General features: G+C 44.1%; 1 protein-coding gene across 1 annotated transcript in view; it reads right to left on the bottom strand.

Moving 5' to 3' along the window:
- Positions 1–219: 219 nt before the first annotated feature.
- The window catches only part of Cdk12 (cyclin dependent kinase 12), an 82,902-nt gene continuing 71,317 nt past the window's right edge, over positions 220–11,804 (bottom strand). Inside the window, exons 14-15 of the transcript XR_002821575.1 lie at positions 1,157–1,263; positions 220–297 (exon numbers count right to left, since the gene is read on the bottom strand). The gene's annotated coding sequence lies outside the window, so the exon portion shown is untranslated. The remainder of the gene's footprint in view (positions 298–1,156; positions 1,264–11,804) is intronic.

Below are 11,804 nucleotides of genomic sequence, written 5' to 3'. Positions count from 1 at the left end.
TCCTCCTCAGGGAAGCCAAAGGGCAGAAGCAGTCCCAGAGAAGGCAGGCCTGTCAGCACACTCCTGCAGCTTTAGCACACTAGGAAGCTGAGGAACCTAGGGGTTCAGACCTGTCTCTGAGAGGCAGTGTGCCCAGAGACAACACGCACCTGCTTACCCAGGGGAGGACAGGAGCAGCACACCTACCAGCTGGCAAGGAGGGTGGAGGCAGGGGGCAGGTGGCAATGGGGGATGCAGGCTTCAGCCTGTTTCTGGCATCTCACATGGTGTCCAGACAGGTAGGATTGCTCGCTGAACCTGGAAAAGGAGGGAGAAGCTGGTCAGAGGCAAGGAGGAGCGGTCCACTGGCCTACCACGAAAGGAAGAAAGGGAGACAAAGTGGTTTTCTGGGAAGAAAGTGTTTGATGTAGGATGGGGGCGATGGGGTAGCTGTTCTAGTGGTGAGAGCTGAAAGCACTCCCCTGTGGAGGGACACCCTGAACTCAGATGGCCAAAAGGAAAACACACAAGTGAAATGTCCGTTTGTGCCAAGAGGGGATCACCCCCTCTAGTTGGAAGGGGGAACCTGTTAATCAGCAGGTAGAAAGCCAGAATGGGGTTAAATAATAATAATTATTATAACAACAACAACTAAGGAAAGCTTTAGGGAGGAGAAATTGCCTTGAAGCTGGGCACATACCGGTAGACCCAGCACTGAGGAGGCTGAGAGGCTGAGGTAGGATTACTGGGAAATTGGGTTACACAGTGAGTTCAAAGCCAACTTGTATTATGTAAGGAGATCCTTCCTCAGAAACAAATAAAAGAGCTGGCCAAATAGCTCAGCATTTGCAAGTAGGCGCAGGGACTGAAGGTTTGATCCTCGGGCTTGCCATGCCAGCCCTGCCACCAGGGCATGCTGAGACAGCAATTGAGACTGGGCGTGGTGGTGTACACCTGTAATCCCAGCTCTTGGAAGGCTGTAAACAGGAGAATCACTACGAGTCCCATCTAGTAGTGAGACCCTGAACACTCTGTAGACCCTTCCTTAAAATAAAATAAATAAACAAAGCCAAACAATCAAACAAATCTTCCCTGAGACCAGGAAGATGTGTGTATATTGTGGGGAGGTAAGGGAAAAGACCCCATACCAAAGCAGGCCAATGGCCATAGCCCCTACCTGGCTTTAAGTTCTGTGGTACAGATTGGATTTGCCAGGCTCTGGATGCAAAGTGACTGAGGGCCATCACTAAATTTCTCAAGGGCCATCCCTGCTGCTGCTGCCACCTGCAATGAAAATAACAGGTTACATTATGCAGGAGACAAGGACGAGACATCAGTGAGGGTCTCTGGCCTTTCACTCTGGAGCCCCGTGCTGGCGGGTACATTCCATCCTCTCAAACCTGAATTCCCAGGTTGCACGTCAACCTTAAGTATGCTGCCAAACAGTTACAACTATTCCCAATTCCTGCCTCCAAGGAATGAGTTCCTGGGCTAACACAAGACCATGGACTGTACTCAGAAAGTTCAACAGAAGCAGAAGTAGTGAAACCCATACTTACAAGGGCAACAAAGGTTAATGGTTCATACAAAGTTAATGTAAGGTTACGTGGAGAACACCTGATATGAGATCAGATCATCAGCCTGGATTTGAGGCTCCCTAGTCCATTAGAGGTTCTTCAAGAAACTCTTGAAAAGAGGTCTGTACCAAAAGTCTGACTACGAAATGGAATGTTCTGCGAGACATCAGATTTGATGTGAGACACAGGTGAATCTGCTTGGGGACCATGCCACAGACTCTGCACGCTAACTGGGTTGTGATGCCAGGATGTAAAGGATGTGTACTGGGATGCCTGTCATGTGTCCCACTCGCCAGACCCTCACACCATGTCTAAGTGCCCAACTGGTACCCTTCTCTGCTCATCGGTGGCTCCCAATAAGTTCACACAAAGCATGAATTGGAAGAGACTGCAGCCACTACCCCAAAGAGGGGAAATGAGTCTTGGTGCCGGAGCAGCCAGCATGTCAGCCAAGCGAGGGTCAGGTCACCACCCTGAGCACCACCACCTTCTGCCTCGTCAAAGGAGCACACCAACAACTCAAAAATAAAAATTAAAAAAAAGGAGCCCCCAACATTCTTCTAGTCTCAGAGAGTATTTGATTTTGCTGAGTTCTATAATCCAATCCCTCATTCATACATACACACCCACATTAGCTTTCTAGCAGATGAGCTGTTTCCTTTCTCCCTTCCTGCTTTTGTTTTTCAATTTAGGTGTATTGTAATGTAAAGGAGACTGAGTGACACTTAGACTGAATTCCTCAAACTCCCTTGAGGATGTGTCCAGCCATCCACCTTGCAGAGATGGTGGGTGAATGCCCCTTGAAATGTGGAGTAATCAGGGCATCAGGACCTTGGGCTGAGAGTGCCACATGCTTCCCAAGGAAGCAGTGCTCTTCTATCTAAATAAAATTTAAAATTTGCAAGCTATTGAGAAATTATTCTTTAAAAATACTCAAAATAGGGGATGGGGAGATGGCTCAGTGGAATAAGTTCTTCCCTGGCAAGCATAAGGACCTGAGTTCAATCCCTGGTTCCGGAAAAACAAAAAACAAACAAAAAAAACCCCTCAAAATTTGTTTTACTACAGAAGGCTTTTAAATCTATCTTCTCCCCTCCATGTCTGTCCTTTGCCCCTCAAAATCTCAGAGCCCTTCCTTCCGATGCTTAGGAAACCCAGGTCTCTCAGGAGGAGCAGATCTTGAAGTTGGGAAATCTATACTGAGGGAGAGATTCTGACTGCAGCTGTGAGGGTGAGATTCTGTCCTCTTGGATTGAGGCCTTGCTGGCCACTATACTGCCGAGTGTGTGACCTACTTCCCTTCAAGCCTCAGTTGCCCCTCTGCAAATGGAAAGGCTGGATGACAAGAGCATTTTCCTAGCTCTGACACTCTATGGAAGACTCTGTCCATCAGGGAGGTTGGTATGCCCGCCCTCCTCTCCTCTCTGAGCCCCTGTAGAGAAGCTCCTTAGTAGATGTGTTGGCAGGAGGTCTTCTATTAAATACCACGTTCCTCTTAGCAAGGAAGAGAATTTAGAGAGGGTGCCATCCCTAACTCTGAACCTTACTACATTATTATTATCTTTTTGAGATAGGGTCTCACTACACAGATCAGGCTGGCCTTGTAGCCCAGGCTAGTCTCAAACTCGCAATGATCCTCCTGCCTCAGCCTGCCGAGCGCTGGGATTACAGGTGTTCGCCACCATGCCTGGCTTCTGAACCTTACTAAACCAGTTAGTAGACTGAGCCAGGGAAGGGGAGTAAGGAAAGCATCCCCAACCCACAGCACACTCGTGGCCCTGGCCTACGAAGCCCTGCAGAAGTAGTGGCTGCTAATCCAACATATCTGTGTAGACAGAAAGAAAACAAGGGTGTGTAAATACATCCACAGCATCAATATACATGTCCAGTCAAGGCCCACACACTCCTGCTTTCTCCTACTGTAAGCCTACATATGCCTGTAAGAGCCGAGGGATGCAATATCCCACTCTTCTCCCTAAAGTCAGAAAGGAAGAGACACTGAGACAGGAGCTACTTGGCTTCCTATAAATTGTTTTGTCCTTCCTCACAGCTGCAATCAGAAGCTAAGGGCTCCCGCAGGCCTTGTTCTGATCTGCTGCAGGCAATGGAGGGTTTTTGAAACGGAGAGTACTTGGCTGCGGCCCCGTTTTAGCTGCCGTTGGGGCTGGCTAATGGGCTCATTCAGGAAGACCCCCGCCTGCCACACTAAAGAGTCCCCCGCCGACCCCCTCCCCAGTCCCAACCCAATTAATAAATGGGGGCTCCCACTTTATGGCTCTAGGAGTAGGAACCAGAGATACAAATGACCCCCAGGGAAGGACAGGAAAAGACCTTCCAAGAATCAAGCCAGAGAATTGAGCGTCCACAGGCACACGCTACCACAGGCCGGGCCTATCCCATTCCTAAAGCATTAAGGGTGAAGAAAATGGCAAAAACTGTTTTTTTCTTTCCAAGATCCAGAGTGGGCTAGCATTCCTGAAGTGTGGGCACACTCACAACACACTCTCACCTGGCTCTCCACCCTGCACCATGGCTGCTCCCCCACCTCCAGCGGCAGGCCCCTTCCAGACTTGGCCATCCTGAACACAGCACATCCCATTGATTGGTTAATGAGTACCTCCTCTGTAAAAACCAAAGCAGCAAGGAACTACCTCTCACCAGGCTTTCAGCTCCACCATCAGCACAAATGTGTCTTGGGATCACATCGGAGGGCAGCTTTTCTGCCTCTCCCCTCCCCCCATCCAAGGTGAACCACTTTGTGAGGACTCCCTTCCTTCCAGTTCCCCTTGCCCTGCTCCAGTATGGGCGCTGGTTGTGTCTCAAGCCTGGGAAGAACAATACTATCCCGGAGACCTTCTCGGCCTCCTGGACTTAGTATGGTGACAAAAGTCCACCCTTTCTTTTACCTGTTCTTGCTCTGCTCCCTGTGTGGCTCATCAAGCCAAATTCCAGCTGCTGGGGCCTGGGAGATGCTCAGAAGAATAAGCACTTGCCTGGCAAGCACAAGGGCCTGAGTTCAATCCCTGGTTCCGCCAAAAACAAAACAAACAAAATAAAAATGAATTCCAGCTCCTCACTCAGGCTACCAGGAATATCTCCTAAGCTTCTTTTCCTGTGCCATCCTGGTCCATTAATTGGCAGCTCCCTTGCAATTGGCAGCCCCCTTTTTTCCCATGAGTCTCCTCCTGCTGCTGACCTTCCTCCTCTGTTCTCTGTTCCTTCATCTTTACTTTTAAATGATAGTTTTTTATGAACTATGCTTTCTGGTTCTTTGCTTTGGCCTCTGTTACGGCACTGTTTTGTAACCTACTGTAATACACTGACTTGTAAGTTTTAATTCCTCACTTCCTGTCCAGGTATGAAACTCACCTCTCATTGGACCCACTTCCTAAAAGTGGAATCCTCCCCTGAATGCCTTCCTGATTGGACTGAAACCTGCTAGTGGTATTTCCACTCTCATGGAACAAGTCTTGGGATACATTAAATAGCCATGAGGAACACAATCTCATTATCAACTTTAAGACTGCCATCTGCCCCAAACTTGACACGGTCTTTTCAAAATAAAAAATCCAGTTTCATGACTTCCAAAGTTTACATAAAACATTAAAAAAGAAAAACAAAGCACAGCAACCAAAAGGATTCCTGATTCATGCACATAAACACTGTTCTTTAAAGATACCTTAGGATAGGAAGCCTCACTTTCTTCCCTATTTCTAAGGTCAATCCTATATTAGGCCATGACCTGAGTCACTACAATGAGTATCAACCCCAGGATCTAAATTAATTTTGCTCATGACCAGACCTGCCTCTGTCACTTTGGAAGGTCTCTAGAACTGAGAAGTTACCTGCATCTTTCACTGTCTGGCAGCTACTTCCCTAGATTAACCTCACTCTCTTGGGTGTGGACAGAGAAGAAAGAGTGGCTCAGGAAAACAAAAGGAATTTGCCTTTCACTCCTTCCAAACCCTCCCCTCAAGATGTCAAGAGTGACGGCACTAAAAGCAAAGCAGCACAGTGCCCGACACACAGTAGATACTTGAGGTTAGCTTCCTTTTTGTCCTTCCTGTGCCTGGTGTTTCCCTGGCCAAAGATGGCAGTGAATTAAACAAACTCGTGTCTTTTTGAGCTCCAACATCTGATGACTGTAACTCATATATTCTGGTTTGTCCTTGTGCACACTGCCCTCATTTAGATGTAAATCAAGGGGCAAGCAATGTTAGCTTCCAGGAGGACCTAAAATTCTTAATAGGTATAGGAGTTTTAAAACTTGACAAGGTGTCATTAACACGAATCTCGTTTCTAACTTTCTTGACCATGTAGAGTAGTGCTAAGCACATCTCATGTCAACTACTTAATATTTTTGTTTGTATTTCCTAGCTTCCCTATAGAAAATAGGGAGTACTATCCCCAGCCTGAGGATTCAGGCCCATCCTCCCACGTTGAAGCTAGCACTACTCTGATTGAGGGGGAATGCTGACCACAGGTGTTTTCTCAGGAATTCCCTGAAACAAACCATGACCCCCTAAAGTAATCACCTCCTGAACTTCCCTAACCCAAGCATAACTTCTCTCCTTTTTTTTTTTTTTTTTTTTTTTTGGCAGAACCAGGGATGAACTCAGACCGTTGTGCTTGCCAGGAAAGTGCTTATTCTACTGAGCCCTCTCCCCGACCCCATAACTACTCTTTCCATACCATATCCAGCTTCATTGGCCGCCTAGCTACAAAGAGTGCTCTATTTCTCCCTTCTTAGCCTTATTTTTATCTCCTTTTTTTACTGCTTCACTTTATGAATACAAGGCCAAACTTAAAAGTTCCAGAGTTAAAGAGACTTGGTCCCTAAGATTTCTTTCAATCCAGTCTGCCTTCCCCAGGCCTGAAAGCACTCAACACTCCATCAATCTGGAACAAGTGTCTACAAGCTGATCCTCACCAAGGATAGCCCTCAGGCAGCAGCAAAGTTGTATTTCACAACAAAGAGGGGGGTCCATTCCAGAGAGCAACCCCACAGGCCGCTCCAGCGGAGAACACACGGACACCTTCCAAGACCCAGGCTTTGTTCCTCGCTTAGCTCACTGCTATACTGTGGTCCTTCGAAAAGGTTTCTTCAGGTTCCCTCCCTCGGGGACAGTTTAGCCGAGATAAAATGTCCTTTCTTCCATTCGAACTACCAACTCTCTTTAGTTGATAACCATGCCAGAAGTGATGACAAAACTCCACCTACTTCTAGGTCCCAGAATCCTACTTACTTCATGGCTGTGTCCTCTCAGGTCTACCCCAACAGGACACCGCACAGCAAGCCACTTCCACCAACAGCTGCCCATCTAGAAGGCAGTACACGCTAACCCCACCAGCCTCTCTCTTGAATCCCTGAGACAACAGATCAGACCATGAGGGCAATGCAGCGGTCATAGCACTTTGGCACCCAGCGGTTAATCGCCAGGATGTCAGAGCAGCCCAGTCTTCTACGTGACACCAGAACCCTCCACTCACCAAGCTTCCCTTCCCACAGACACCATCTGTAACTCTTTAGAAATAGCACCAGTAACAGCAACAATCTCAGGACAAGGGAGAAAAAGTGAAGGGCGGAGGAGGGGGAGCAGGAATACAAGATAACGCCCCGCCTCTCACTACCAGAAAAAAATAATCCTTTGTACCTCACATAACTTGGAATTAAAAACATTTTTCATAGCTCTTGCTAGTAAGAAAAGCTTTTGCCCTCCTCCTACCCTGAAAGTTGAGGATCTGGGCAGACATGTATCTTAATCACATACTTCTAAAGGCCCTTCAAAACCATGAATCAGCAGTCACTGAGCAGGCGTAAGCAATCAGTATCTATGGTAGACTTAAGTCATTCTAGTCAGAGTGGGGAGAAGAGAAAAAAGGAAAGGAAAAGTAGGTGGATGGGTGATGGGAAGACAGCTATCCCCAAAGAGGAGTGGTAAAGTACTGCCAATGGTTCTGTCAGGAGTTATGCTGCCCTAGCTCTACCAACCCTAGCCGAGTGATCTCCCGCTCATCTAGTGCTCACAAAGGTGCTCCTCCAGAGGAGAAGGGCTGCACTTGGACAACCAAAGCAATCACAATATCCAAGAACGCTCACCTCTCTTAGGACAACCAGAAGACTCAGCAGCCCACTCCCTGGATGGTGGAATATTTCATCATTAAGGAACTCCCCACTCGCATCCACTTAGCCCTTCAGAATGACTAAACTGTGAAAAGAGAAGTCACTCAATAGCCAAAACACCTTCTGATAACAGGAATTCTAATTTAGCCTAACTGGTCGCTCCCTTAAGGTGTTAGCCTTGCCTCAGGGCTAAGCATGCCTGCAGAACAGTGCCATGCCAAATAGTATGATTTCCTCGGGATGACACAAAATAAAGCCCACCCCTGTCAGGTCCTCAACCTTCAGTCCCTGAACAGAAGAGACGACCATTGATATAAAGTGGAAACAATAGTCTCTAGCAGGTAGAAGTTCACTCTTTAGTCATTAATTTACAAAACATAAAAGACCTACAACGAGTTCTGTTCCTCGGGAGACTAACCAGGAAATGGAACCATCTTTACCTTTCCATTCTCCTGGATACAGAAGATCGGACAGCCCACAGGCAAGGGAACATCAAAACTTCTGAGGACTCAAAGAGGCTGGCAACCTTTATCAGCAGCAGTTTCTAAATTCAGCCTCCTCCCAGTTCCCCTTGTTCTGGTGTACCCCTTAACCTTGTACAACGTGCTTGTCCCACTTACAATCTCTACTTTTCTCCTGTGGCTCCCAACCAATGGATTCTATCTGTTCTCTTCCAACATGTTGTAAGTAGCAGAAACATAGCACATATTACAAAGGGATATTTGTCCTTGGTGTTCCAAGTCATGAAAGGGAAGGATAAACAATTCCTTAGGTGGACATAAGAAAGCTTTTTAGAAATAGGGACTTGATTTTAACCTTTCAAAAACTTTTGATTCACTTTCTGGGTTGACAACACATCAGGAAACCTCAATAGCTAGGTACACAAATCTGCATGCTGCCCCTGCTCTCTCAATATCAAGGGAACTAGTCTGGGGTGGGGAGATGGGGAGCCTGGTTTAAGGCCTATTTTCTGGATCTAAGCAGTTTCTTACCAACTTCCCTTAAAGACTGTTGAGCTCAAACCCACTTACCTCTCCTGTCAGGAGGAGTCAGGTACGTACGTGAAGCTCAACTCTTGATGGCTGTGACCACCATTATTCACGTAACTGTTTTCTACTTTCGAAAAAGAATCACATTTATGGCTTCCTCATTTAAAAAAACTCTATGTTTCTAGTCCAGCATTTTTAAGCACCTTTTCTAAATCCTAAGCTTTTGTTTTGTTTTTATTAGTTTATGAAGTCTATAGAAATTCTAATACAGAGAACCCTTCAGATAAAGTGGAGGAAAAATGTCCTTCATACATGAGATATGCTCAGAGGGTATAGAAATTAGAAGTAAATGCAATGGAGCAAAAGTGGTATAATAACAGGAAATATTTAATTTTCCAATCTCCACTTTCCATTTTTATAAACTGAAAGAAAAAATTTAATATATTACAAAATATCTGTACACAGACAAGGTATACCTGGTGAGGGGCAAAAAACTAGAGAAAGGAATACAGTGTCAGGAACCTAGGAATCAGGAAAATGAGGTGGCAACTGACACTTTTTTCTGATGTTAGCACTCTTTCTCAAAACCTACTGGTAACCATTTTAGCACTGTAACTATATATGCAATTACACACACACACACACACACACACACACACACACAGAGTGATGCCTATGGCATAAGCCAACAGAAGTCCTCCTTAGAAATCTGTGCTAACTGCCCTGCTTTGAACACATCTGATGTCATTTTCAAGTTCTCATCACTCCTAGGGACAGTTGAAAAACACCTAAGGAAACTGGGTCAAGCAAATTTGTTTTCAAAACCACAAATATGATCATGGTCAAACCAGCTTTGTCTCTCATTTGTGAACAGAATCAGATTTCTCCTCTGTTCAAAGTAACGTATTTAACAGGCTTAGCATCTCTCATGGTACAATAGTTAAAAATCAAAACCATTCTTGAATAAAATAACTGGACTTTTGACTTTTGAACAGTCATTCTGCTATTCAGCCAAACAATCCTTTCACTTTGACCACTTATAACTGAAAAATTACCTAACACCTTCTTTTTTCCTACAGATTCCAGGATATTTAAATGACTTTTTCCTCTGCTTTTTAGAAAGAGCCAAAAGTACAAAACATTTTTTTTTAATTTTACAGGTAAGACTCCCAAATGGGGGCAGGGATGAAATGGGACCATACATACCTACTCACATTCACACATTTACCCAACCCCTTCCCTAGGAGGGATGGGGGAATGGAAGCTTAAGTATATCCTTTAGAATATTTGGCATAATTAAACATACGCGAAGAGAGGAGGGGAAGTTATTGATGACTGCTGATAACCAAAATACAATGAAAATATACAGAGAATTTTATTCATATTTGATGGGAAAACAATTCTTTTTCACTGAACAGATACTTTGATAAGTATCCAAGGCTCAGCTTCTTTAATGAAAAACAGGAAAGGGGCCCAATACCTCAAATCTGAATATTCTAAAATATAAAGGCCCGTATCTGAAGACTAAGAAGTCAACAGAAAGAAGACTCAGATGAACTGTAATGGAATTTACTGACAGCATATCAATGTGTCTAGTATGTCTAATTTGACACACTGGTATGAAAAGCCATCAAAGCCGAAATGCCAGAAAGTTCTCTTACTCTTACTAATTAATGTTTGGCCTCAAGTACAAGGCCAGACCAAACACCAGAGAATAAAAAAGAAGTACACACATCAATCTCTACTTATTTCTGTAATGGGAAAAGTCTTCATGGAAGTATCTGAAGTGGGTTCTTTCGTATTTAAGGATTTTAAATTAATACACCTAGTACTTTTATTTTTAATGTAGGAACTTGGCATTGTAACATGAAAGTTGAGTTTCGAAAACTATTTCTCCATGATGCTGTAGCATGTTTTGCCTTTTTTTTGTACAGGAGAGTTAACCTAGAGTTCATAAAGGTTAACTCTGTGCTAAGTTTTATGACATGTATGTTTTTAAAATATGCCATATGCTGGTACTCACAGGAATGGAAGTCAGAATGAGAAGCATCCCAAGTTATCCCACCTTGAGAAGCTGTCTCTTTTCCAATTCCTATTTATAAGGCAAAGTTCTTGCCAGAAAGTTATAGTTTAACCTTTTTACCGAAACCAAATCACTGCAGGAAAATCCCTTAAAAGAATTGGCAGGATAATACATGCTAGGATGTGTACATGTCAATACTGTTCTTTCTCAAGTATGCTGTTTTAAAAGTTATTATTTTAAAATAAGGCTGTTATTGATATAGCTTCAGAAAAATACCCACTCTAAACTAGATTACATTTCCATGTATTTTGAGAATGTTTCTTTCCTTTTTGACATCACGATGCTGTTTGAAAGGATTTCTTTTTTTAACATGAAAATGTATGTGTAAACAATAATGCTAACTCCTATTAGCCCTCTAGGTGTATGGAGGCATCATCTCTAAGCACACTTCAGTAGCAATGCCCTATGCTGTCCACATTTACAAATCAACTTCCCCATCAGAACATGGTTTTTAAAAAACATTTTAGAATTGAAGAGTTACAGAGAACAATGTAGGATTTTGAATCTCCTTTCTTTTATTAAAAAAAAAAATTTATTCCAGGTTCTCAGGCATCTCAACCTTTTTTTTTCCAAACAAATGCCTCCAAAAAAAAGGGGGGGAGGGAGGGAAGAAGAAAGAATGGGGAAAGGAAGGAGGGAGAGAGGGAAGAAGAAGTACAGGAGAAATGAGAAGAAATAGAAAGACACTGAGTAAGGTTTATCTGCCACTTCCTACAACCTGCTTTATTGTGCAGGGAGGAGGCACAGCTTTTGCCAAAATGGAGCAAACTTTAAGAATGAGTAATTTATTTGGAAAAAAAGTTATATTCAAGATGCTCAACGGGGACAGGAGAGTGTTCACTTATAAACAAAAATGTGAGATGGTGGAGAGGAAGGAAACATTTATTTAAATCAGCCAGGCCACTCTGCTTCCCTTCTAGCAAAAGCCTAAGAGCAGCTTGAACACTACTGTGAACACTATTGTTTAAAGAGTGGGAAATCTATATTAAAAAAAAAAAAAAAGAAGAAGAAGAAAGAAAAGAAATCCAAAAAAAAAACCAACCCACAAAACT

Source organism: Octodon degus, unplaced genomic scaffold (assembly GCF_000260255.1).
Source record: "Octodon degus isolate 3935 unplaced genomic scaffold, OctDeg1.0 scaffold00056, whole genome shotgun sequence".
In the NCBI taxonomy this organism is placed as follows: Eukaryota; Metazoa; Chordata; class Mammalia; order Rodentia; family Octodontidae; genus Octodon; species Octodon degus.
This window is presented reverse-complemented; position numbering and strand designations above follow the sequence as displayed.